The sequence below is a fragment of the Peromyscus maniculatus genome, chromosome 1 (assembly GCF_049852395.1).
Source record: "Peromyscus maniculatus bairdii isolate BWxNUB_F1_BW_parent chromosome 1, HU_Pman_BW_mat_3.1, whole genome shotgun sequence".
Classification (NCBI taxonomy): Eukaryota; Metazoa; Chordata; class Mammalia; order Rodentia; family Cricetidae; genus Peromyscus; species Peromyscus maniculatus.
The window spans coordinates 103,676,311-103,701,329 of NC_134852.1; the positions used below are offsets into that span (position 1 = coordinate 103,676,311).

Genomic DNA, 25,019 nt, shown 5'->3' on the forward strand with positions numbered 1-25,019 from the left:
AACACACTTAAAATTTTTTTTTTTGAGATAGGGTTTCTCTATGTAGCTCTGACTGTTCTGGAACCCACTCTGTAGATCAGGCTAGACAAACTCAGAGATCACCTGCTTCTGCCTCCTGAGTCCTAGAATTAAAGCATGCATCACCACCTCCCAGCCCCCAAATTACTTTTTTAAATGATGTGCCTTGCGTGAGTTGGTACATGTGAGTGCCAGTTCCTCTGTGTACTCTGCAGCTGGAGTTACAGGCAGGTGTGAGCTGGCTGATGTGAGTGCTGAGACCTGAACTAAGGTCCTCTGCAAAGCAGTAAGCACTCTTAACTGCTGAGCTCTCTCTCTCCAGCTGTCTAAAACATGTGTTTAAGGGGAAGAATGCACTGACTTTGCTATCAAAAACATAAAAAGCCTCTCTTTGGTTCCTGCTCCAGAGATGACTAGGTATTTATCTGCTATTAGCCTTAAAGAACCTACCTTCCTTAAGTATGAGATGGTGATGATTCAATCTCTTTCTCAGTGAGGCTATGCTAAGGATCAAATGGAAATCTGGATAGAAAGAACCTGTCTCCAAATGCTATTTTTCTGTTTGGGAAGCTCTCAGCTACCTGATATAACAAACAACTCCCCCACCTGACTTCACACAAGAGGTAACACCTGTGAGCTACTCATGCCTGTAGTCCCAACGTTTGGAAGTTGGGGACAGAACATTTGATTCTGAGTCCAGGTGGGTCAGACAGTAACTGTCTGAAAAAGAAGTCACACCACAGTACAGACTGGGCTGGAGGTTAGCAAAGGAGGGGACAAACACCCAAGGACTCTGCGGAGTCCCATGACAGAAGGAAGTGTGAGCAGGGAGAACAGCTAATGGTTCATGCATGGGCCACTTCTGCTTCCACACTAATGAACAGAATCAGCAAGGTGGCTGGCCTACCTACAGGAGAAGCCAGGTAAGCATCCCTTCTGTGTGCTTAGGAGGAACAGGAAATGTTTTGACTAGCTACTCAGCCTCTACCCACTAGTATTATAACCACAGAAGGTTTGGTTGGCTGCCACCCAGTCTCATCAAGGAGGAGAGGCAGAGTACAGAGAAAGGACTTTATTAGCAACAAGGCTGCATGGTGGAGAGGGCAGCCTCTCTCCTTCCAACAACCATCCTTGCCTCCCGGGAGAATCTTTTATGACTTTCCAAGGGAAGATATGTGTGTTCCAGACAGGTGGGCGCCTTAGTTTGCCAAGGTTTTAAGAAGGAGCTGCTTCTGGGCTGTGGGCTGTGTACTTCTTATCTAATTCACAGAAGGTGGGGAGAGGTGCTCTCCACTGGATCTAAAGGAAGCATAAATAAATGATCAAAGTTTCTGTGCTCATTAAGTGACTTGTGTTTGGCTTTTGTTGTGGTCAGGATTTCTAGCAAGTGCCCTTCCAGGTGTGACCTTCTTCTATAACTTGAGACTAGGGCATGCTCAGGAAGGTTTGTGTACTCCTAGCCAACTTTAGTGTACAGTTAATCTATAAAAGACAGACTTCAGGGAGCAGCTACTCCTTATGAGATAGGGTAGGCAGGAGATAGGAGCAACACCTGAGAACTAGGTGGAGGGGGTGATGTGCACATGTTTTTTGTGTCTGAAGTGAAAATAGTTGGTGTTATAACTAGCTCACTGTGGAGTGTAGCACGATAAAATCGAACCCTTGCTCCAAGTGCAAAGATGTTGAGCTAAACTCTTTAAAGCGTCCATTTAATCTTCAACATGCTGTAGGTTGTTTGCCCAAAGTTGCATGGCTAGTAAATAGCAAAATGGGCATTAAGTCTAAGGATATATATATATTTTTGAAGTATCTGAGAAATACAGGTTTTGCTTTTATTAGGACAGTCATACTTTTTCGATTTCCTAATAAATCATACTATACCCTTATCATTTGCCACCAATAAAAGAATCTGAACCGGTCATTGTTAAAGGTGTTATTCCTACTATAAAGCTGCAGATGCTGAGGCATAAACCACTGCTCTCTACATGGAGTGTACAAGACAAGCCAGTGAGGTATGGCAGGAATTGTAACTTGTGTCTTTAACAACAACTGAGCTTCTGTTCGCTTGGATTCAGCTTGCATCCTCTGTAGCAGCTTTGCTTTTCTGCTCTTCGCAATGCTGGCAGTTGAACCCAGAGCATTATGCATGCCAAGCAAGCACTCTGCCACTGAGCTACATTACTAGTGTTTTAAAAAAAGATTTTAATGGTCCTGCAAAGTTGCCCAGATTGGCCTGGAACTTTCTAGCCTCCTGCCTCAGCCTCCTAAATAGTTGGGATTACAAACCTGCTTGACCATCTCAACTGGAATTCTCATTCACTCTTTACATTTGATGTGTAATATGGATGGACGTTTTGGACCAGTGAGATGGCTCATCTGATAATGATCCTTGTTTAGAAGCTCAGTGATTTGAGTGTGAGCCTAGCAACCCACCTGGTGGAAAGAACCAACTCATGAAACTACACACACACACACACACACACACACACGTTAAAAATTATAAATGGAGGGTTTTTTTCATCTTTAGCATTTAGTGATATATCTCAATCTAGTAAGAGATTTAGACTTTAAAAAATCTAGCTCTTACCAAATTAAATCTCATAAAATTAACAATCATTTTTAAATGATTGCTTCCCTCAAAAAACTGTATAAATTGAAGATGGTATGTAGAACAAAATATAGCAGAACTGAGAATTCTTTCCTTTTCTTTTCTTTTTTTTTTTTTAATGTGCATGTGTCTCTGTGTGTGGTTGTCCACAGAGGTCAGAACTAGAGTTACAGTTGTGACCTGCCCAACATGGGAGCTAGGAACTCAAATTGGTTCCTTCAGAAGAGCAACAAGCACTCTTGGCACTGAAGCATCTCTCCATCCCTTTCTTTCTTTCTTTCTTTCTTTCTTTCTTTCTTTCTTTCTTTCTTTCTTTCTTTCTTTCTTTCTTTCTTTCTTTCTTTCTTTCTTTCTCTTTCTCTCCTTCTCTCCTTCTCTCTCTCTCTCTCTTTCTCTCTCTCTCTCTTTCTTTCTTTCTTTTTGAGACAGGGTTTCTCTGTGTAGCCCTGACTGTCCTGGAACTTGCTCTGTAGACCAGGTTGGCCTTAAACTCAGAGAGATCAATCTGCCTCTGCCTCCCATATGCCAGGACTAAAGGCGTGCGCCACCACCATCTGGCATATTCCCCCCTGCCCCATTTGTAAGTTTTGAGACAGTTTGTTATGTAGTCTTGGCTGATCTGGTATGATGTATCCCAGGCTGGCCTTGAACTCACAGTGAGTATCCTCTTGCAGGGTGCATTTGGGTGCAGGTGTGAATGCCATTTACCTTTGTGCAGGGGCATCTTTCAGTGACCTGGGGCTCATCAAATAGACAAAGCTGGCTAGTTATCTCTGTCTCCCCAGCACTGTGTGCCACATCTATGTACAGCTCCCAGGGATTGACCCTGACGGGTGCTGGATGAGGAAATGAAGAGACAGACAGGTGGACACATGGACAGAAAGTTGGGATCAGGTTGACAGGGCTCTCAAATGGAGAAACTTTATGGTACGGAGTTGAGCAGAGAGGAAGGGTTATTGCATGCAGCTGAACAAGGAGGCAGGGTTGTGGTATCCAGCTGGATCAAGGGGACAGGTGTAGCTAATTTTGGTAGAAGCAGTCTCTGTGGGAAAGTGGTCTTCAGGCTGTAAATCTCCAAGAGTGGGGGTGGGGACAAGAGAGCCACAGCAGACATTTTCTGCACACACTATCAACACCACACATTGAGCAGAGGAAAGCTTTGCCATTTCTTTCTGAGCCTGAGGCTATGGGATCCTTGACCTGGTGGTGCCTATGCCAACAATACGTTTACTCAGGACTTCCTCTGCTCCCTACAAATGGGTCTGACTTTTTACATGGTTTCTGCTAACTGGAACTCAGGTCCTCATGCTTGCACAGCAATCACTTTACCAGCTAAGCTTCTCCTTTGCCCAGTGTGAGTATATATTTTTCCCTGAAATAAAATAATTTCAGTTTTATTCTATCCATTTAAATTTTGCCAGCATTTCATAACATTACCTACAGTAGTTTCTATAACTTGGAATGTATCTTACACATATTGTTGGGTGTATGTTAAAATTAATTTGAGATTATTGACTTAGAAAAAGACTTGCTACCTTTCACCTGAGCATTCTAGTCTGTGAACACAGTAGGACTCAGTACCTAGTAACCATGCAATAAGAGCGTCACTTTACCAATATCAGGTTGAGTTCTTAAGCCCAAGGAAGTACAGGTGATTCTGATGCAGACTCAGGATATATATATATTACTCCCACCATAAACTGATCTCCTTGGAGATAGTTTCTTGGTCTAGAATTATAAAATTTTCTGCTATTATCATAATGCTGGATTTAAAATGTTGCTGTGAGAAATTCTAGAAAGGCCTCCCTTGGATCTTTTCCTTTTACTGTGACAGGGAAAACTGGGAAGAACTCCCTGACTTCTTCTCCCAGCAAAATCCTCCATGGCCGACCAGTGAGATGGTTCTGCAGGTAAAGGTACTTTACCCAAGCTTCCAACCATAGTGGAAGAACAGAAGTAATTCCTGTAAGTCTTCTGACTGCCACATATATGCAGTGGAACACTCCCCCAACTAAAAACCAAAACCAAAACCAAACCACCACCACCACCAAAAACCCAAATGTAATTAATTTTTTTTAAGCACATAGTGGTCCACCTAAAGTCTTACTGTGAACACTGATTCCTGTGCTGAGATCCCCATCACTCTACCTCTAGGGTTCACTGTTTCTGTTCTGTGCTCCTAAGAACACAGTATAACAGTGACTCGAAGGCAGCTGCTTGGCTGCGTCTGTGTGCTGCTAAGTAAATGCTCTGGTGGAGATGAAGCCTACTTAATTCATAGGCTTTACAGTGCAGACTCTGACGTTAGCTGTGTCACTAAACCTCTCCTAGGCTACCATGTCACCTGCAAAGTGAAAAAAAATATTTCCTAGGGCTGTTGCAAATTCTAAATGAGATAACAGACTTTGAAAAAAATATGTAGTTCATTTTTAGGTGCTCAGTAGAGGTTATTTTTTTCATTCTCCCACCTAAAACACTAAATCCCTCTTTGGATGTTTGTTGAGTAGAATGATAATTTACTTTTGAAAGCTTTAAGATTCTCTTGCCAAGTATGACTTTTCATTGACTAAAGACTGTTTACTATGTCAGGTGCTGTAGTAAGCACTTTCCACTCATTTTTCTTTAATACTCACAACCATGTGAAGGACTAACAAAAATTCTATTTCATCCAGGCAAGGTGGTACATACCTATAATCTTAGCACAAACACAGGAGGGTTATTCCAAGTTTAAGCCCAGCTTGTTCGACACAGTACATTCATGCTATACAGCAAGATTCTACCCCAATAAATAAAAAATTTAAATGTCATACATAAGAAAACCAAGTCCTAGTAATTGATCTACAGTTGATGCTGAAGACACTTGGAACACAGGACTTTTTAACTCTGGGACTCACAAACTTGTTGCCTGCTCAGCATTAAAGGTTTAAGTGGCCAACTTTCAGCCCTATGGTTTTCATTGACCACCCCCAAATAAGCCATCACATTTGAATTTAGAGCAAACACTGCCTAGGGCTTTTAAACCAAGAGACTCTAGCATTACCTCCCCCACAACACTGTGCTCTCTGAAAAGCAATGTGTACAGCAGTGCCAGGAATTAGAGCCTTTGAAGTATACAGCCATGAAATCAACCTGCCCAGGCGCTGGCCCATCTGCCAGCTCTGAGTCAGCTGGCAGGCAAAAAAGGCCAGAGGCTCAGATGTAATCAGTTCCTAAACAGGTCTGACTACACCACCTCCACCTTCCTTAGCCTGCCATATCCTTCCAACCTGATCTTACCACAAGAATCCTTCTGAGAGGGAAGGCGCCATGTCTCCCAGAGCACAGTGATTCCCCTGAATGCTTCCCTAACTGACTACCAGAATTGACAGCCACACTTAACTTTACAAATGATGATTGATGGCAATGCTGTAGGTTTTGAGGATACTGAAGTGGATCATAGATTCTGGAGTCAAGTCAGCCAGGGCTCAAAGTCCCAGCTTTCCAATCCTGTTTTGTAAACTGTCTGACAGCTTTACATTTTAGTTTTCTTATTAACAAGTTGGGGGGGGGCAATATTAAGACTCTATTGAGCTGTTTAGAAAGATCAGATGAGAAAAACAAATGAGAAATGCATGAAAGGCCCATGGGACAGTCACTATCCACAGTAAGCATTCAGACGTCAGCTGTGCTTTGTAGACTAGAGAGTTTTAATGAGAGAGCCATTCTTTCCCAAAAGTTGACATGGAAATTAAAAGGCCTTGGCACATATCAAGTGCTCAGAACAGGAATCCATTTGATGAGCAGACTCCCTGTTCCACACTTTGAAAATAGTAAATAACCTGCATTCCTTCCATCATAAACCTACTTGCCCAGCAGGCTTGTGCTCATGAAGAAATGAGCGAATGCTTCTGGAGCTTCAGTAAGCAGATAGCTGCTCTGGTTAAATTATAGTAGATATTCTTGAAGATTCCTTGACAAGAGGAGCACCAATCAGGTATGAGAAAACATGCACAGATTGACCCTCACAACTTTATGGGTTATGCTATATTCAAAGTAGACTACTTGTTTTACATGTCATTTTTATGTCACTTGTCACTATGTGGCAAGACAATTGTTTTTTGTCATCATTGTTTATCCAAATAAATTTCAAAGGGGCTGACCTAAAGGATTCCAAGTGAATTTCAGAGGGGAGAGGGGTAGCAAACAAGAGTAATCACTTATTACGAAGTCCAAAATATGCTGTCTATGAGAGCAATCCTCATTCCTTTATCTGTAAAACTGCATACTGTGTACTTCAAAGGTTAAAAAAAAAGGCAATATTAACCATTTGGTTACATCACACATTCATGAGTCTAAACACAAAATGAATGCAATTTCTACTCACAGGAGAAAAACACAGCATGCCTATTTATGAACCATCAGGATGCCTGGTGTATCTTTTCTCAAGTCCACAAAGTATCACTAGGGTGTGGCAACATTTAATAGTATCATACAGATGAATGGAGCTCCCTTCAGGCTATGTGGATACTCATACATTTCCAGGACTGAGTTTTAACCTGAGTCATGCATCCTCACTACATCCCAGAAGAGCTACAAGCATTTATACACAGATGTAGTGTCATTAAGAGGAAGGTTGGGGACTTGGAAAATTCCCTCTATATGTATGTGGGGGGGGGCAGGGGTAACATCTTGAACAGATCCAAAACATTCATAAAATCCTTAAGAGCTTCATGCACCCAAATCATTAAGAACTACAGCCTGAGGAGTTAGGAAGGTGGTGCAGCAGTTGAAAACAGTTGCTGCTCTTACAGAGGACTCTAGTTCTGTTTTGAAACACCAACATAGAGGATAATAACCATCTGTAATTTCATTCCAGAGGCTCTGATGTCCTCTTCTGACCTCCATGGGCACCAGGCATGCATGCAATATACATACATACACAGAGGCTAAACACTTAGATATGCAACGTTTTAAAATCTTTTTTTTTTTTTTTTTTTGAGACAGGGTTTCTTTGTGTAGCTTTGCGCCTTTCCTGGAACTCACTTTGTAGACCAGGCTGGCCTTGAACTCACAGAGATCCGCCTGGCTCTGCCTCCCGAGTGCTGGGATTAAAGGCGTCATTTTAAAATCTTGAGGGAGAAAAAGAAATTTAGCTTGGCATCGTGGCACTTGTAATCTCAATATTTGTGAGGCAAGGCCAGAAAGATCAAGAGTTCAAGAACTACCTCAGTTACATAGTGAGCCTGAGGCCAGCCAGAACTACATGAGATCCTGTCTCAAACAAAAGGAAATGCTTAAGAGATCACGGTGTCAAGGGCATAGATCTTAAGTGGGGGGAGTAATGGAATATCGTGACATGATATAGAATGCACGTGATATGAATGCAGACAGAAGGCAGAACTATTTTAGGAGAAAGGAAACCAGCCTGAGAGGGAACAGGGAGAATGGAGGTGGGCAGCAAGGGAGAGAAACAAAATAGGACAATCTCTCTCTCTCTCTCTCTCTCTCTCTCTCTCTCTCTCTCTCTCTCTCTCTCTCTCTCTCTCTCTCACACACACACACACACACACACACACACTGTAGCCTATTATATTCTTAAACTCCTTTAAAAAGTACTGTCTTAGAATGCTAGAAAAATCCTGATTCTTTCAACACTATGCAAAGGCTCACATTGTCTTTGTTCTTAAAGGGGAGGTCAGCAGAAACAAATATTCTGAACAGTTCTAGTGACTTAGCTAGGCCTAGTGACATAGGCTAGTAGTTTTAGCCTCTCAAGAGTCTAAAGCAGTAGGGCTACAAGTTCAAGGTCTGTCTCAGGAGACTTGTGACCGGTGGCCAACTGAGTGAGGTTTTGTCTAAAGATACAAAGTGAAAAGAAATTCAAGTGATTTATAGTATAAGTTTGTTTTGGAAGTTTTGTTGTTTTCAATATAATGTAGGCTGCATTTGTGAAATCTGTTTATCTCAATGCCAGAAAGAGTGTATCACAGTACCCTAGGGCATAATGACCTTTAATCCCATTACTCACTGAGGCAAAGGCAGGCTGATCCCTTAAACTCAAGGCCAGTCTGGTCTATAGAGCAAGTCCAGGCCAGCCAGGGTTACATAGAGAGAGCATGTCTCAAACAATAATAACATACACGTACTCCATGTATAAAGTACTTAGCACATGGTAGATCTCAAAAGTTAATTATTTTCACATATCAATTTAATCTCACATGCATCCTTCCACCTTCTTCCCTTCTTTAAGGACTTCTTGTAATAATCATTGAAATGAGTCTGTACTGTCAGACTACATTATACAGGATGGGAGAGGTATGGTGCGATCTCCATGTTGTACACCCATAAACTATGGCAAACTGTAAAAATCCTTAAATAATGTAGGTTAAAAGCCCAACATTCCAGTATATAAAAAGTACTAAATGAATAAAGACTAAAAATAAAAAAAAATCAAATCAGAAAAACAGCACCTTCAGATATGAGGTGAAGACAGGTAGAATGCTGGCAAGCTGTAGGTCCCACAGAACTCCCAGACTCTAGGAGGAGCACTGGCAAGCTGTAGGTCCCACAGAACTCCCAGACTCTAAAAGGAGCACTGAACTCACAGATTCTGGAAATGAGACTGGGGTCAGAGAACTGCACCTACTTAAATTCAACTTAGACCAGTTGTTAAGATCTAACCACATGCAATTTGAAGAGAAGATTATGATAGATTTGCTTTGATCTTATCTACAGATGTCTCTTTAGTTAAATTTAGAAGACAAGCCAGGCTTGGTGGCACATGCCTATAACAGCACATTCGGGAACAGAGGCAGAAGGATTCTGAGCTTGAAACCAACATCATTAAGACCTTGTATCAGAAACAAACCAAACCAACCCCCCCCCTTTGTTTGTCAAGACAGGGTTCCTCTGTGTAGCCCTGGCTGTCCTGGAACTCACTCTGTAGACTAGGCTAGCCTTGAATTCAGAGACCCTGCCTCCCAAGCCCTGGGATTGAAGATGTACACCACTACTGACAAGCCAGACTGAACCTACTAAAGAAATTTAAAAATTGAGACAGGAGGATTATGGTCTCAAAACAAAATCAAACAAACACAATAAAGAAGTTACTGGCAGAGTCAACACTAGAATATGGGTCTGTACAGATGTAGAGGCTACTCTTCTTCAGGACTCATCTTTTTCATTCCTCGTCTGAGAATCTGGGGATCTAATATTACTCAAAACACAATACATAAACACATATAGTTATCTCCATGCACACTATCCAATGGTCAGGCCCTATTATCTTCCCAAATCTCTTGACTCCATTCTATACTAACAGATTCTGACCCAACACATACATCCTTTGCCTCTCTTGAATCCTTTATTTCCCTAAAGCTTAAATTATGAAGTTGCTGATGAGTAGCAATAAAGTGGTGTGCCCTTTCCTTATCTGTATGACCATAGAAGCCATTGTCCAACTCCAAAAGATGTATTTTTAAAATAAGAAAAAATGTCAGGCGTGGTGGCACACACCTTGAATCCTAACACTCAAATGGCAGAGGTATGCCAATCTCTGTGAGTTTGAGTCCAGCCTGGTCTCATAGTGAGCTCCAGAGCACCTCCAGCTATATAGGGAGACCCTATCTCAAAATAAATATATAAATAAAAAACAAAACAAAAATCACAGCCCAGTGGACTGAGGTACTGTGGTTTCCAGACACTGTCATGTTGAGTTAGTTGAAGACTGCTGTCCTAGTGGGAATGGCTGTGTAGGATATTCTACACAAAAAGCTAACAATATTGCACACAAAGATTCTTAATGTTCTTAAGCAGTTCCCTAAAAATGCAGCTTATGGAAAACACACAAAATAGCAATGATAAGATGGATACAGTCAAAGTAAAAACAGATGTTAAAAAATTGTAAGACATGCTTCAAGGTGGTCAAGCAGAAGAGTTGATGCTTCAGGCCAAAAATGAACTAAGTCTGACAAAAAAACCAAAAACCCAAAACCAAAAATGGTGAAGTGGAAAAGACGCCTGCCAACCCATGGGAATTGTCAAATAGATCACTGACCTAATGTCTGATAGTTTATGGGAAACTGGTGTAATGAAATGCTACGTTAAAAAGATAAAAATAGAGCTGGGCAGTGATGGCACACACCTTTAATCCCGGCACTTGGGAGGCAGAGGCAGGCGGTTCTATGAGTTCCAGGCCAGCCTGGGTTACAGAGGGAGTTCTACAAAAGGCTTCAAAGCTACACAGAGAAACGTAGTAACAAAAACAAAAACAAAACAACCAAAAAAAACCAAAAACAAAAACAACCCCCCCCCCCAAAAAAAAACCCAACAAAAATAAAAATAATGGATAAACATACATGGAACGTTCAAACATGGCTTTTTGAAAAAATGACTTTAACTATAAAAATTATGAGGTGACACGAGACTGCTGTGGGGGTGAAGCTGCTCCGGAACTTGAGTGTAGTGTTTTCATGACTGTTACTTGTGAAAATTTACAGAACCATATAGCAAGAGCGTAAAACCTAATGTCAATTTAAAAATTAAGATTAAACAAACAAACAAAAAACAGAAAAAGGAGCTCCATAGTCTATCAGTGCTCCTCATTTTGTTCAAGGACAGGCGCAGTGCAGCACTACTCTGTGTAACTTTGCAGTGGTAGAGATTTCATCACTGATGGGAGATATCTTTGAAAATTTTCCTTTTTACTTCCCTGGTAGCAGAAAATCTATTGAAGATTAAAGTTTGCATTAATAAGGGAATGGACAAATTAGTAGCAAGAGCTAGGAAAGACAGATGGGAATTAAGATAAATTTAACAGTAGAGAGGTCAGAGCCTCAGGCTCCCAAGCAAGCAACAAAAACAGAACCAAATAAAGAAAAAGTGGTTGGCTTAGAAGACTGTAGGTTATACTCCTAGCATCCTGCATGGAAGCTTATCTTGAGTTTATTATTCTCAACTTCCTACTGATAGTGCTGTCACGTCACCTGACTTCTTTAGTCCTTAAGGCTTTTTACATAACCTAGGCCAGCATGCATTTGGTTTGATATTGATGATCACACAGTATAAAATTAATAGTTCTACCATTGACAGTATAGTACTTATACAACTTTCTTTTGGCCTGCAGATCTATTTTTATCTCTTTGTAAGGCTGTTTGGTTCTCATGGGATATCTGTTTATATTGTCTCCAGAATCTCTATCTTTGTATTATCTGACACCTAGTGGATACCCAATGAATATTTCCTGAAGAAACAGAAAACGTATTTTGAGCCCAAAAGGGAATGTGAAATGGTTTAGTTCCCAATTTTAAAGGAAATTTACAACTTAGTGATACATTTTATTGCAAAGCTTAAAAAAAAAAAAAAGAGCAGAATCTCAGGCTAGCCTCTGAGTTCACTAAATAGGCGAGGAAGACCTTGAACTTCTGATTCTCCTGCCTTTGCCTCCTGAGTGCTGGAATTACAGGTATGCCTGTTTATTGCAGTGGTGGGACCAAATACAGGACTTTGTGCATACTAGGCAAACACTACCAACTGAGCTACAGCCTCAACTCCTCAATACAGTTTCGTTCACAAATGTAAGTGGACAAGTAAGAGGCAAAGATTATGTAGAATTTGATCACAGAACCGCCTACTTACACAATTAGTTGAGCTTTAATGCTAGAATGTGTAAAGGCAGATCCTTAAATATCCTTTCTATTGCTGGGGCTTTGATAGAAAACCTTATTAGATAATAGGAACATAGATCGGGACTGGGCATGGTGGCACATGCTTTAATTCCAGCACTCGGGAAGCAGAAGCAGGCAGATCTCTGTGAATAAAAGGCCAATCAGTGGATGTAGCCATTTGAAGATCAAACCCAGAGCCTTGGACAAGCATAGTATCATTACACTATTCCTCCGGACCTCATTAAAAATTTTAAAAATTAGCCAGTGGTGGCGCAAGCCTTTAATCCCAGCACTCGGGAGGCAGAGGAAGGTGGATCTCTGTGAGTTCAAGGCCAGCCTGGGCTACAGAGTGAGTTCCAGGAAAAGCTCCAAAGCTACACAGAGAAACCCACCCCCCCAAAAAAATTTAAAAATTAATTTGGAGCTAGGAAGTTAAGAGAACACGTTACTCTTGCGTACCACCATTTAGTTCCCAGCACTCACCTGGGGGCTTACAACCATCCAGAACTCCAGTTCCAGAGAATCTAACAACCTCTTATGACCTCTGTTGCCACCAGGATCACAAGGCACTCAGTTTTAGAAATCTAAAAACCAATTAAACTCAGTTCAGGGCATAACTCCTTTTCATTCACTCATTCTAGAGATATTTTGCAGGCATATCTTTAGAGGATATACTTGATACTGTATTGTTTTTTAGGGTCATGGCATTCAATAGATAATGACACAAACTTTAACAATGCCTATTTAAATTTTTTTTTACAATGCTGTGACAAGCTTTTATTTATTTATTTATTTTTGTTTTTTTAGACAGGGCTTCTCTGTGTAGCTTTGCGCCTTTCCTGGAACTCACTTTGGAGACCAGGCTGGCCTTGAACTCAGAGATCCGCCTGCCTCTCCCTCCCAGTGCTGGGATTAAAGGTGTGCACCACCACCACGCCCAGCGCCTTTTTTTTTTTTTTTTAAATATATATACAGTGTTGTCTCCAGAAATTCTCTGCAGGCCAGAAGAGGGCACCAGATCTCATTACAGATGGTCATGAGTCACCATGTGGTTGCTGGGAATTGAACTCAGAACCTTTGGAAGAGCAAGCAGTGCTCTTAACCTCTGAGCCATTTCTCCAGCTCTTCCCTGCCCCCATTTAAAATTTTATTTATGTCTGAGTGTATGTGCATCACATGCATGCAGATGCTCATGAAGGACAGGGCATCAGATCCCCTAGAACTGTAGTTACAGGCAGTTATGTGGCATTGGATAAAGGCACTGGGACTTTTGCAACAGCACGTGCTCATGACTGATCTGCCGTCTCTCCAATCCCTCACACATCCTACCCCTAAATACACAGGCTGTCCTACTTGTCCTTGTTGCAAGGTTCTGTTATATTGGGAATCAGGGACTGAGTTTCCAACCCAGACCAAAGGATTTCATTAGGAAATCTACAGTATTTCCTGATCTCAAAAACCTCTAGTACAAAATTTTACAAAAATTATAAAATGTGACAAGCCAAATATTACAAAACTAAGGGACATATCAGTTTTGTAATTTAACAACATATGAATTAAACAATCACACCATAACTGTGTTCATGCCAAACAGAAGAAAAGGGCATATTCACGTACCAACACTATCTGGCTGCTAAATGCAGCTTGCTAGTGTGTGAACAAGTCATGCTGCAGTGAAAGAAAGAAGGGCTAGAAATTTGAACTGTTGTGCTATTGTAATTAATTTGGAGAGGGTATTATACTTTTTTCTTTTCGAGACAGGGTTTCTCTGTGTAGTTTTGGTGCCTGTCCTGGATCTTGCTCTGTAGACAAGACAGAGATCTGCGTGGCTCTGGATTCAAGGTGTGTGCCCACCACTGCCCAGTTGGTATTATACATTTTGAAGGCAACTTTTCTACCTCTATTAGTTTCAGATTAGTAGACTACAATTTACTGGTCAAGTGATAAAAGTATACATTTGTTCCTAGATATCTTAAAAAAAAAAAAAGAAAAAAAAAAAAGCTGGCTGGGCGGTGGTGGTGCACACCTGTAATACCAGCACTCGGGAGGCAGAGGCAGGTGGATCTGTGAGTTTGAGGCCAGCCTGCTCTACAGAGATAGTCCAGGACAGGCTCCAAAGCTACAGAGAAACCTTGTCTCAAAAAACAAAACAAAACGTCTACATAGCTCTGGCTGTCTTGGGATTCTCTATGTAGACCAACCTGGCCTTAAATTCAGAGATCCACCCACTTCTGCCTCCCAGATGCTGGAATTAAAGGCACACACCACCACACCTGGCTTCTAATTATTTTTACAACAGGGTATGGTAGCCTGTAATCCCAGTTCCTACAAGGCTGAAACAAGAGGATTTTAAATTATAGGCTAATCTGGGAAACTTTTGAGTCCTGTCTCAAAAGACTGGGTGGGAGCAGGCTCAGGGGGGAAAAAAGTAGGATCATATGGACTCAATGAATGAACTAAAGTAAAAAAAAAAAAAAAAAAAGTAGCTCTCAAGAAGCTGGAGAGATGGCCCAGTGGTTAAGAACGCTGCAGGCGGGCGTTGGTGGCGCATGCCTGTAATCCCAGCACTAGGGAGGCAGAGGCAGGTGGATCTCTGTGAGTTTGAGGCCAGCCTGGGCTACCCAGCGAGTTCCAGGACAGGCTCCAAAGCTACAGAGAAACCCTGTCTCGAAAAAAACAAAACAAAGAACGCTGCTCTAGCAGTGGGCAGGAGTTTGGGTTCCAGCACGCAAGTTAGGTACCTCATAGTACCTTAACTTCCAGGGAGAGCTTTGGCCTCCTCCAACATCAGCACTTACACACATATCCTCCAGCCTACATACACATAAAATGTAAACGCTCATTAAAAAAAAATTACTAGAATTCAGGGGCAAACAGATTGGATCGCCAAGTTTGAGGCCAACCTGGGCTACAATGTAAAACCGTGTCTCAAAGTCATTATTTTGAGATTGTGACATATCCACTGTATTTACTGTACCATATGACCCAAGTAGACAACTGCTCTGAAAGGGAAATAATTGGTCACATGTCCTTTCTTTTATGTGCTTAGGATCAGTAACAATGCAGCATTCAAGTTCTTGGAGTGAGCCACCATGTGGTTGTTGGGAATTGAACTCAAGAGCAGCCAGTGTTCTCTTAACCTCTGAGCCATCTCTCCAGCCCAAACTCTTGGAGTTTACAGTAACAGTGTCCATGTGTGCACTACAATGTGCTCACCGGCATGAGCACTGGGCATTATAGATATACATGTTTTTGTTACTAAGGACCACTCACAGCAAGTTGTATCAGTACTGACAGGGTCAGGCTTTAGTGTCAGGTACTCACTTTGTTTTTGAGACAGCATTTCTCTGTGTAACAGCCCTGGCTGTCCTGGAACTAGCTCTGTAGACGAGGCTGGTCTCAAGCTCACTGAGATCTGCTTGCCTCTGCCTCCCAAGTGCTGGGATTAAAGTCATGCATGACCATTGCCTGGCTTGGTACTTATTTCTAATTGTTAAATGAAACTGTTTCTTCTTCAATTGAAAATTAGACACTGATCTAGGGCTTCCTTTGTGGATCAGAGGGGCTTGGGAATCATTCTTCACCTTTATTATTTTCCTTGTCCAAAGAATGTTTCTGCCTAAATTGCTTTTCCTTCAGGACAAGCATATGAAAACATATTTGTGTATGGAGGGATTAAGAACTGTTGAATTGTGAGGTATAAGCACAAGCTCCAAAATTTTGCAACTATTTTTCTTGGTGTAGAGTTGGATGATTACACTGTGAAGGCAAAACAGAGAAAATTATTGCAGCATAAATATTTATATACATTTAAAAGTCTTTAAAATGTATGCAGTTGTAAGCTAGGAATGGTGGCACATACCTTTAATCCCAGCAACCAGGATTTATTTTCTGAGACATGGATTTAGTATCTATAAGTTAGCTCTAAGCCCCCAACTTCCCAAGTCCTGCTGTTTATGAAGCCATCCAGATGGTATGCCTTTTGTCACCAGGTCTGTTTGACAATTGTTGCTGCACCTCTTTGGGTTATATGCAGAGAGTGGAAATACTCAAGAATGCAATTTTCTTTTTGTGTCCTCCTGATTGAGTAGTGGACTTTAGGTTGAACCAATCAGTTGTATTCTCACCTCCTTTCCTTGTTAACAGATACTGCCAGGCAGACTTGTTTTTACTTGTTAGTGTATAATGTATATGTGCACGAGTTCAGGTTGGCAGACACATGGTCAGAGGACAACTTTCATGAGGTCCTTGTACAGTGGGTTCTGGGATTCAAACTCAGGTTTACCTGCTCAGTTACCTGCATGGCCTGGATTTGAGCTTACATTTCAAAACTATGGTAATTCCTGTATCAAGTACTGAAAATGATAGCTAAATATGTCAATATTTGTTTTCTGTTGAGAATGTAACCTTAGGATGCTAAGATATTCTTACATTAGAAACAACTCCGAGCTTATTTACTGAGCAGAGTATTGCCATGTACTGTCTCCATGATGCTCCTTGAATTGAATATACTCTAATATTGCTCTTCTTTCTCCGTGTTTTTGGCAAGCTTGTAGTATGCATGTACCAGGTCCACTAGATACAGCCACACCCACATGTTCCAGACACCTGTATTGGATCTGTAAGAAATGAATGGGTGAGTTTAATATCAAGGTTTCATCATGAACAATTCCTTAAATTCATGCATCTAATTTTTTTTCCCTTTTTTACTATGTGCTTGTATGTCTGTGCATTATTTATGCCTGGTGCCCAGAGTCTAAAAGAAAGAATCAGATCCCCTGAACAAGACTTAGAGCCCACAGGGAGTCACCATGTGGGTGCAGGGAATTTAATCTGGGTTCTATGGAAGAGCAGCCGTTGCTTTTTACTACTGAGTCATCTCTTCAGCCTCTTAAGTTAATTTTATAAGCACTTTGAATTATTTGGGATCAGGGACAAATTTTCTGTGCTGAGATTTTATTTATTTTTGAGATAAGGCCTATATAGCTCAGGTTGGTGTCTGTCTTACTACCCGAACCTTTGAATGCAAGGTACTATATTTGGCTTAATTGGCCTTGGATACAGTAATGAGAATAGTTACTAGAATTAAGTTATATTATTTACATGTATGAAATCAATGAATATAAGGTATGCTATTAAAAATCTTAACAAAGGTTTTAAATCAAGGGCTTTTGGACAGTGACTCAAAACTTGTTATAAGTTACTACTTTCAGTGACTTCTATTAATCAGAATCTGGCAGAAGAAGAATATGATCAAAATGTACTGAATTCTCAAATAAATAAAAACATTACTAAATGTACAGACTTCACATGTATCGTTTGTCTGGTAAATTTCAGTGCATGGCTTTTTATCTGCTTAAAAGTCCTGGCTTTCCTGGAATTCAATTTTATAGATTAGGGTGGCCTCCAACAGATATCTGCCTGCCTCTACCTCCCCATTGCTGGGATTAAAGGCATGCAAGTATACATTGCTTATTTGCATTTTTTTCTTTTTTGGCTTTTCAAGACAGGGTTTCTCTGTGTAGCTTTGCACCTTTCCTGGAACTCACTCTGTAGCCCAGGCTGGCCTCAAGATCCGCCTGGCTCTGCCTCCCTAGAGCTGGGATTAAAGGCATGTGCCACCACCACCCGGCTATTTGTACTTTTTTATTAAGAAACTTAATGTAAACAAATTATAGTATTAGCAGTAATCATGACTATCCCAACTGAAGTGATATTTCCTTATAACACTGCTTCAGGTAGCTTGAAATGTCTGCTGGACACTGGCTGAGGCATTGCTAGGTATCATGTTATTTCTCTGTAAAGATTAATTTTTTAGTTATTTGATTACTTTCTTCCTAATTCAAATGCACTGTAGTTTATGCATGTAAACAGTCTTGATTTTGAAGAGCTCTATAGACTGCAGCAGACTGAATTAGAAGCTAGGCCTACAATCAAAATTTTCAAAGTTCAACTCTAGCCTGCGATATTCAGTCAGTGACTCAAAAAGTAGAAAGGGTGCTATCTATCCATATAGCTTAATGGTAGTACTTGTTTGCACTCACAAAGCCGTAGTGGCAATACAAGTGTCTGGGAGGGAAAGGGGAAAACTCAAGTGAACTAGGACCACCTATACTGAGAAGTCTGACTTTGGTGTTATTACATTGGTGTTTTCTGTTGTTTTTTTGAGAAAGGATCTCATCATGTAGCCCTGTTTGCTGGGCTTGAACTCAGGGGGATATGACTGCCTCTGCCTCCCTATTACTGGACTTAATATTGTGCTGAATACATTTTTAAAGGACTGATTCAAACCTCATTCCTCTAGATTGCCATATAGTCAGTACAGAAATGAAGAGTCTAGACATTAAGATCCCCCCCCCCCCCCACTTAGGACTGTGGAGTTCCTATATACAGCCATTCTTTAAGCAGGCCATCCCACCTGCACAACTTTAGGTATCTGCACATCATTTCCCCGAATGGGTTTACTTATATTACTCAGACACTCTCCTTATTTCAATCTTTGATGGAACTTTTGGTTAAGTGTAAATTGTCTATTATGTAGGATATCACTAAATGAAGTACTGACTGCAGTCAAAACCAAAGGAACATGGATTTGTAACTTAAGATACAGAAAATCTACCTTAATGCTTAAAAAGTATTAAGTAAATTTTAGCATTTAGTAATTCCTAGTGCAAGTTATTTTTGCCTCAGTTCATGTCCTAAGCACCACACAATACTGCCCTTTGAATATTAAGCATTTTCATGTATTTCCTTAATTCTTTGGAAAAATCAATGAAGTAGGCATATAACTTTTGTATGAGTAAAAGCTGAGAATGAATAAGCTAACGTCATATGGAACTGAGACTCATCTTTCTATTGCTAACGCCTACTAAATGACAAAGCCAACTTTCTGCTGATAGACTATTATAGGTAATATACTTAACCACCATGATGTACAATAGTAGAAACGGTTTGACAAACTTTAGTTTGACCTCAAAGAGCATACACATTTTAATATCTCCAGTGTTACCAGAAGAATTATTTCCCACCTGTCAAATACTTTTTAAGCCAATTTTAACAGAGCTCTAAAAATTTACTTCCCTCAACTATGATAGTCAACAGGGGCTTATTTCTGTGCCAGGCTTGGTGGTGCATGCCTTTAGCCCCAGAACAAGGGAGGTAGAGGCAAGAGGATCTCTGAGTCTAAGGCCAGGCTGATCTACATAGTGAGTTCCAGGACAGCCAAGGATGTACAAAGAACCTGTCTCAAAACAAAAGAACTTATTTCTACTTAGGTTATTTGAAATTTATCCTAGACCACTGCACAGATATTAGTTACCACAATTAGCTTAGCAGAAAAAAATGGTTCCAAGATGGATCTCTGTGAGTTGGAGGCTAGCCTGGTTTATGTAGTTCCAGGACAGCCCACAGCTACAGAGATTCTGTTTCTGAAAAATGAAAGGGGTGATGGTGGGTGACAAGTGGCTCTTTGAATCTTGGAGTCCAGATTCAAAGCAAGTTACATTTATTAATGTGTCTCCCTTATTACCAGTGGCTGAAGTATTCGATTGGTAGATTCAGTCTTATAATTGCCAGGTACAGAAAGTAGTCTGAATATAAAATCCTAGACAAGCTTTGCAACTTTTTTTTGTTGTTCAAAATGTATTAATTAACAGCACAGTAATTTAACCTGCAGCCATATTGTCTTTCCTTAGAAATATCCCAGGTTATACCCATACCAGAATATATACATCTCATGAGATTAAATGGACCTACATTTAAACAAACTGGATGAACTATAGTGCCAGGACATTGTAATACCTCTGATGCTTTTAAGTATTTCATTTTATGTAACTCTTAGTGTTTTTTTTTATTTTTTCGTTTGTATTTATCCTTCCAGTTAAATCTCTAGGGAAAAAAAAAACCCGCTAAGCAATGGGATGAGAATGACTTCAGGCAATGTAAAGTTTAATTCCTAACTGTTAGAAATGAATGTAAGACATTTGCAGAGGCTTATGCTGCCTGTCAGTTGCTTTTCTCCTTTTGCATCTTTCCTGTTCACGCAATCACACACTACCCACATTAAGTAAACTAATAAATTCAATCATTATGGATTTCTCCTATCAGTGACAGACATTCATAAAGGTAGCTGGGCAGAGATCAGCCCCATTCACTGTACATTTAATACTTTCTCCAATAGTGGTTATCAGGATTACAATTGGAGTTGGTGTGCATTAATGATATACCCATGAAGAGCAAATACCACCGTTTAGAATGAAATTACTCAATAGTAAGGTTCATGGCCACTATTTATGTCTTTTTTTTTTTTTGAGTAGCATCAAAAAATGCACAAAACACAAGTTTGGTTATATAATCAGTAAAGAACTGAAAATGGCAATTATGAAAATAAAAAGAATTCACACACACACAAAAAAAAAAAAGAAAAGAAAAGAAAAAGAATTCAACAAAATTTTGTCTATGATTTGACAGGGATTTACCATGTAACTCACGATGGCTTGGAATTCCCTAGGCAGTATAGGCTGGGCTCCAAGTCAGTTTCCCCATTTCTACCTCCAGGGTCCTAGGATTACAGGTTAGTGCCATCAGGCCCAATGGCCAAACCATTAAGCATTATGCAGGAAAATGATTGCAGAAGTATTTCAGAGATCGTCTCCTTGGCTGGTTTTCTCAGCTGAGTGGGAGCTCAATGTCCTCAGATTCCTTTAGGAAGTAGGTGACCACTGTGCAATGAATTAGGATGGGACTTTATCTTCTAAGAGAGGGATTAAATAAGTTGTGAGATAGAGAAGGTTCAGTGGCACTTGCTATTTTTGCAGATCAGGGTCAGTTCCCATCACTCACATGGTGGCTCAGAACCATCTATTTCTCTAGTTCCAAGGGAAATATGATGCCTTCTGACCTCTATGGGCAGCAAGCACATACATGAAAGCAAAACATCCATACATATAAACCTTTAAAAATAAATAGGTTGTTGCTTCTAACATCTTTAAAGAAACCCTTTTGATTCTGCCAGTCCCTCCCATTATTTATTTATTTATTTTGGTTTTTCAAGACAGGGTTTCTCTGTGTAGCGTTGCGCCTTTCCTGGAACTCGCTTTGGAGACTAGGCTGGCCTCGAACTCACAGAGATCCGCCTGGCTCTGCCTCCTGAGTGCTAGAATTAAAGGCGTGCGCCACCACTGCCCGGCCATTATTTATTTTTCAGATTCAAACCTCTTATCTTTATTTGGCATGCACTTTTATCTATTCCACGATTCATTCCTTAAACCATGAAATCTGGTGACTTTTTACTATATTGTTAATTTAGTTTATATGAAAAACAACAAATTTAGTAAGCCTTCATGGAAAAACAATGCCTTCTGGGGAAAAAATGTTCAGAAACCATCTCAAAAGCAGCAAGAAATAGGAAAAAAAAAGCAGAATTTTAGAAAGGCACACAAACATGAACATTGAAAATGAAATAGCCTCATTAGACTAAAATTAATACCCAGTATAATCATACAGAAAAAGTGATCATTGTAAACAGTGCATCACCCTCAATGATTTCTCAACTCTGACAGTGTTGCATCATATAATTGTCACTTACCTATTCCACAATAGTGTTTCCAGTAAAACCCACGAATTACATACAAGGAACATGCTGTTTACTTGCAGTATTTCAACTGTAATTGAAGCACTGTATGTCAACTTTACTCATAATAATAAGCTTTGTATATTACCTCTTTAGAGAAAGATCCAAATCTTTCCACAATTATTTCCTCATACTTACAAGTGCATGGTTTTGTATAGTTTTCTTGTATAAATGTGTTGATGGCTGGAACTCTGAGCAAACTAAAACTCATTGGACTACACCCTTTAAATAGGTGAACTGCATATGTGAATTTCATTTCAATAAAGCCGTTTATAAAAAAAGATACAATTCAAGAGGAATACTCTTTACACCAAGTTCCCGCAGATAGCATCTCAAAAGCCTATGAACACATACCTACTTACATAATTGGTTACAGTTGAGCAACTCTGCATACCTAAATTTCCTGAAATGGTTATGTTCACCAACAAGGTTTATCAGCATATCTTCTTGCAAAGACATGTTCTATGTGTCCCTTTGATTGTCCAAACCTGTTAAAATCTGAGAAATAAGATGGTAAAAGAGAAAAAAGGTGGTAGATGCTTTTCTAGGTAAAATAATTTGAAGTCATTTAGACTTTTATTTATTTAAGTTTAGAGGCAAGGTTTCTCTGTGTAGCCCGGCCATCCTGGAATTTCGTCTCTAGACCAGGCTGGCCTTGAGCTGCCTCCTGTGCTGGGATTAAGGTGTGTGCCACTACTGCCTAGCTAGACTTTAAATTTGACACTGAGACATTTGCTGCATTTACCTTAAGCCAGATAGTAAATCCAGAAGCAAAATCTATGTCAAACTGTTACAAATACCATAGCTATGGTACTAACCTGAGACTTTCATTTCCTAACTATTGTCAATTCAAAGTTAAGAATGTCTAAAATATGAGAAATAAGTTTTCTTATTATCTGGAATGAATTAAAAGATTGTTACAAACAAACAAACAAAAAACAAACCCACAGTAGCCAAATCCAAATGGTATGTCCATCTGTGTCCACTTAGGGAAATGTACACTATGGCAAACATTTTCCTTAATCAAAGAGAAGGTCTGAAAATACATTTTTTCCCCTGGTAAAATGTTTTCCTTTTCTTGCCTTATGTTTCTAAAAAACATGAAAAAATTTTTTTCCTATTCAAGACTTAACTTGTACAGTCTTTCTAAAATATACCAATTATTTTTTACCACACATTTATGGTTGAGTATCCATTATATTTTAAGGCTAAAACACTTCAAAGCACTCAATAACATGACAAATTATAGAATCCATTATATTATATTGGTCCCATTTTTCACACTATTTCTAAACAATCTGTTATTTTTCTTTCAATAAATCAGTCTTCCACAGTAACTCAAACTAAGATTATTGCTCATATAAATGTCTTATAAAGATTCATTAGCCTAAACCCTACAGTTAAACCTAAGGGCAGAAAGGAAATGGTAAGCACTTTGTTTCCTTTCTAGTACTTACCATCATTCCAGGCAGAAGAACAGCAATATTTCTGAGGCTTTTAGATGGTTGAATTTATGCAAGAATGGCTTTTGCCACTCTCCTGGCTTCTTTTCACAACATAAGATGAATCTTGGAAAACTTTTTTTAACTGCCATCATCTGCATACACCTTTGACTGTTCCCACTGTGTTTTGGCAATTTAAAAACCAATGTACTTAGTGTTTTGAAAGGAAGATATATTTACCCGTTGAATTTTATTAACTTCTAAGAGAGGCATATCGTGTATTTTCACTGATGCAAACAAACCGGTGCTGGGCATCCAACCAGAGCCTTGAGTATGCTAAGTGAATCCTCACCACCGAGCTACATCTCCTGTGCAAAACTCAGTTTTCAAATTTAAATGCAAAAGAGAATAAACAACACAAGTTATGCTTATCAGCATTTTTAACTCTTCATAGACCCTAGGTAGGAAGCAAAATTTCCCATCTTTCCATAGTGAACTTCAGAATCTGAAAAACAAACACACAGTACTGCTTTAGTTATGCAACTGAGGGAAACAGATAATTTGAGATGCTGAACAAAAAAAAAAAACTCAGAAGTTCTTGAAGTAATCATACATTTGAAATATGCCAAAGAAGACACTGAATGCACTTTAATTGGTTGGGTACCAAAGTGGGTAATGGAAGGGGTTGGTTAATGCATTAACTAAGGTTATCTGCATTAAGATGTCACAACGAAATAATTGTTTTGCATAATTTTGTTAATATATACTAACAAAGGAAGAAAAGGTAAGTTGGTGATGCATGGTTACCAACTTTAAGTATCCGAAGTATTTTAGCATAGTTCATTCAGCATTTATCCTGAGTAAGATTGCTCACTTGCAGTCCCTTTTTAATGTCTTTCACTTTCGCTGGTGGGTAAGAAAGATTAGGTACTAACTTCTTTTGGTAGCTCCTTGACTTTCTTATTTTCGGGACCAAAGATACAACCCTTCGCGCTCAGTTATCTACCAATGATTTCTTTGAGGCCCTTTGCAAATCATTACGGGGGCGGGGGGGGGAGGGGGGAGAGGGAGGGAGGGAGAGGGGGGGGGAGAGAGAGGGACAGAGGGAGGGGGAGAGAGAAGGATGCGCGCGCGCGCGGTGGGGGGGGAGGTCAGACACCTGAGGAAGAGGGCATGAGGGATAGAGGGGAAAAAATGGCAACACGACAAAAAAAATTAACCTAGGTTTAGCCCCACTCATCGGGTGCAAGCGGGCTTCTTGTCCAACCTGGCGCGAGGCCCGCCGTCCCCGGCCCCCGGAACACAACAAAGACACCTTCTGCCCAGATTGTCCCGCTAGGAACAATCTAAGGTTTCCTTCGCGCCCAGAAGTGAAGCGACTTCCTGGGTCCCCGGGTAAAAAGCCGAGGGAAAGGCGTGAGGCCCTGTGCAACCCCTGCGGGTTGAAGCTCACGCCGACTCGCGAGGCCATCGCCGGTCCCACGGCCCTGCCCATCCCCAGTGTAGTCTCCGTCCAGTCCCAGCCAGTGCTCGAGGTTATCAACCCCTACATCCTCTGCCTCATCATTCTCACCACGCCACTTCTCAGCTCCACGAGCGCCGAAGCCTCGGCCCGCAGCAGCTCCTGAGCTCCAACATGGCGGCCGGTCCGGTCTCTCTCTGGGCACTCCGACCGG

The 25,019-nt window shown here is 40.4% G+C and overlaps 1 long non-coding RNA gene across 10 annotated transcripts; it reads right to left on the bottom strand.

Annotated features, from left to right (window-relative positions):
- Positions 1–1,097: 1,097 nt before the first annotated feature.
- Positions 1,098–25,004, bottom strand: LOC107403062 (uncharacterized). Of its 10 annotated transcripts, XR_006073842.2 has the most exons (4): positions 20,748–25,004; positions 16,133–16,889; positions 15,855–16,029; positions 10,908–12,854 (listed from the first exon to the last, which is right to left on the bottom strand). It is a non-coding gene; the product is annotated as an uncharacterized LOC107403062 (long non-coding RNA). The 10 variants fall into 10 exon arrangements; XR_013043209.1 differs by lacking the exon at positions 10,908–12,854 and adding an exon at positions 1,098–1,317 and having other exon boundaries at positions 15,855–20,157; XR_013043207.1 differs by having other exon boundaries at positions 15,855–20,157.
- Positions 25,005–25,019: the final 15 nt, after the last annotated feature.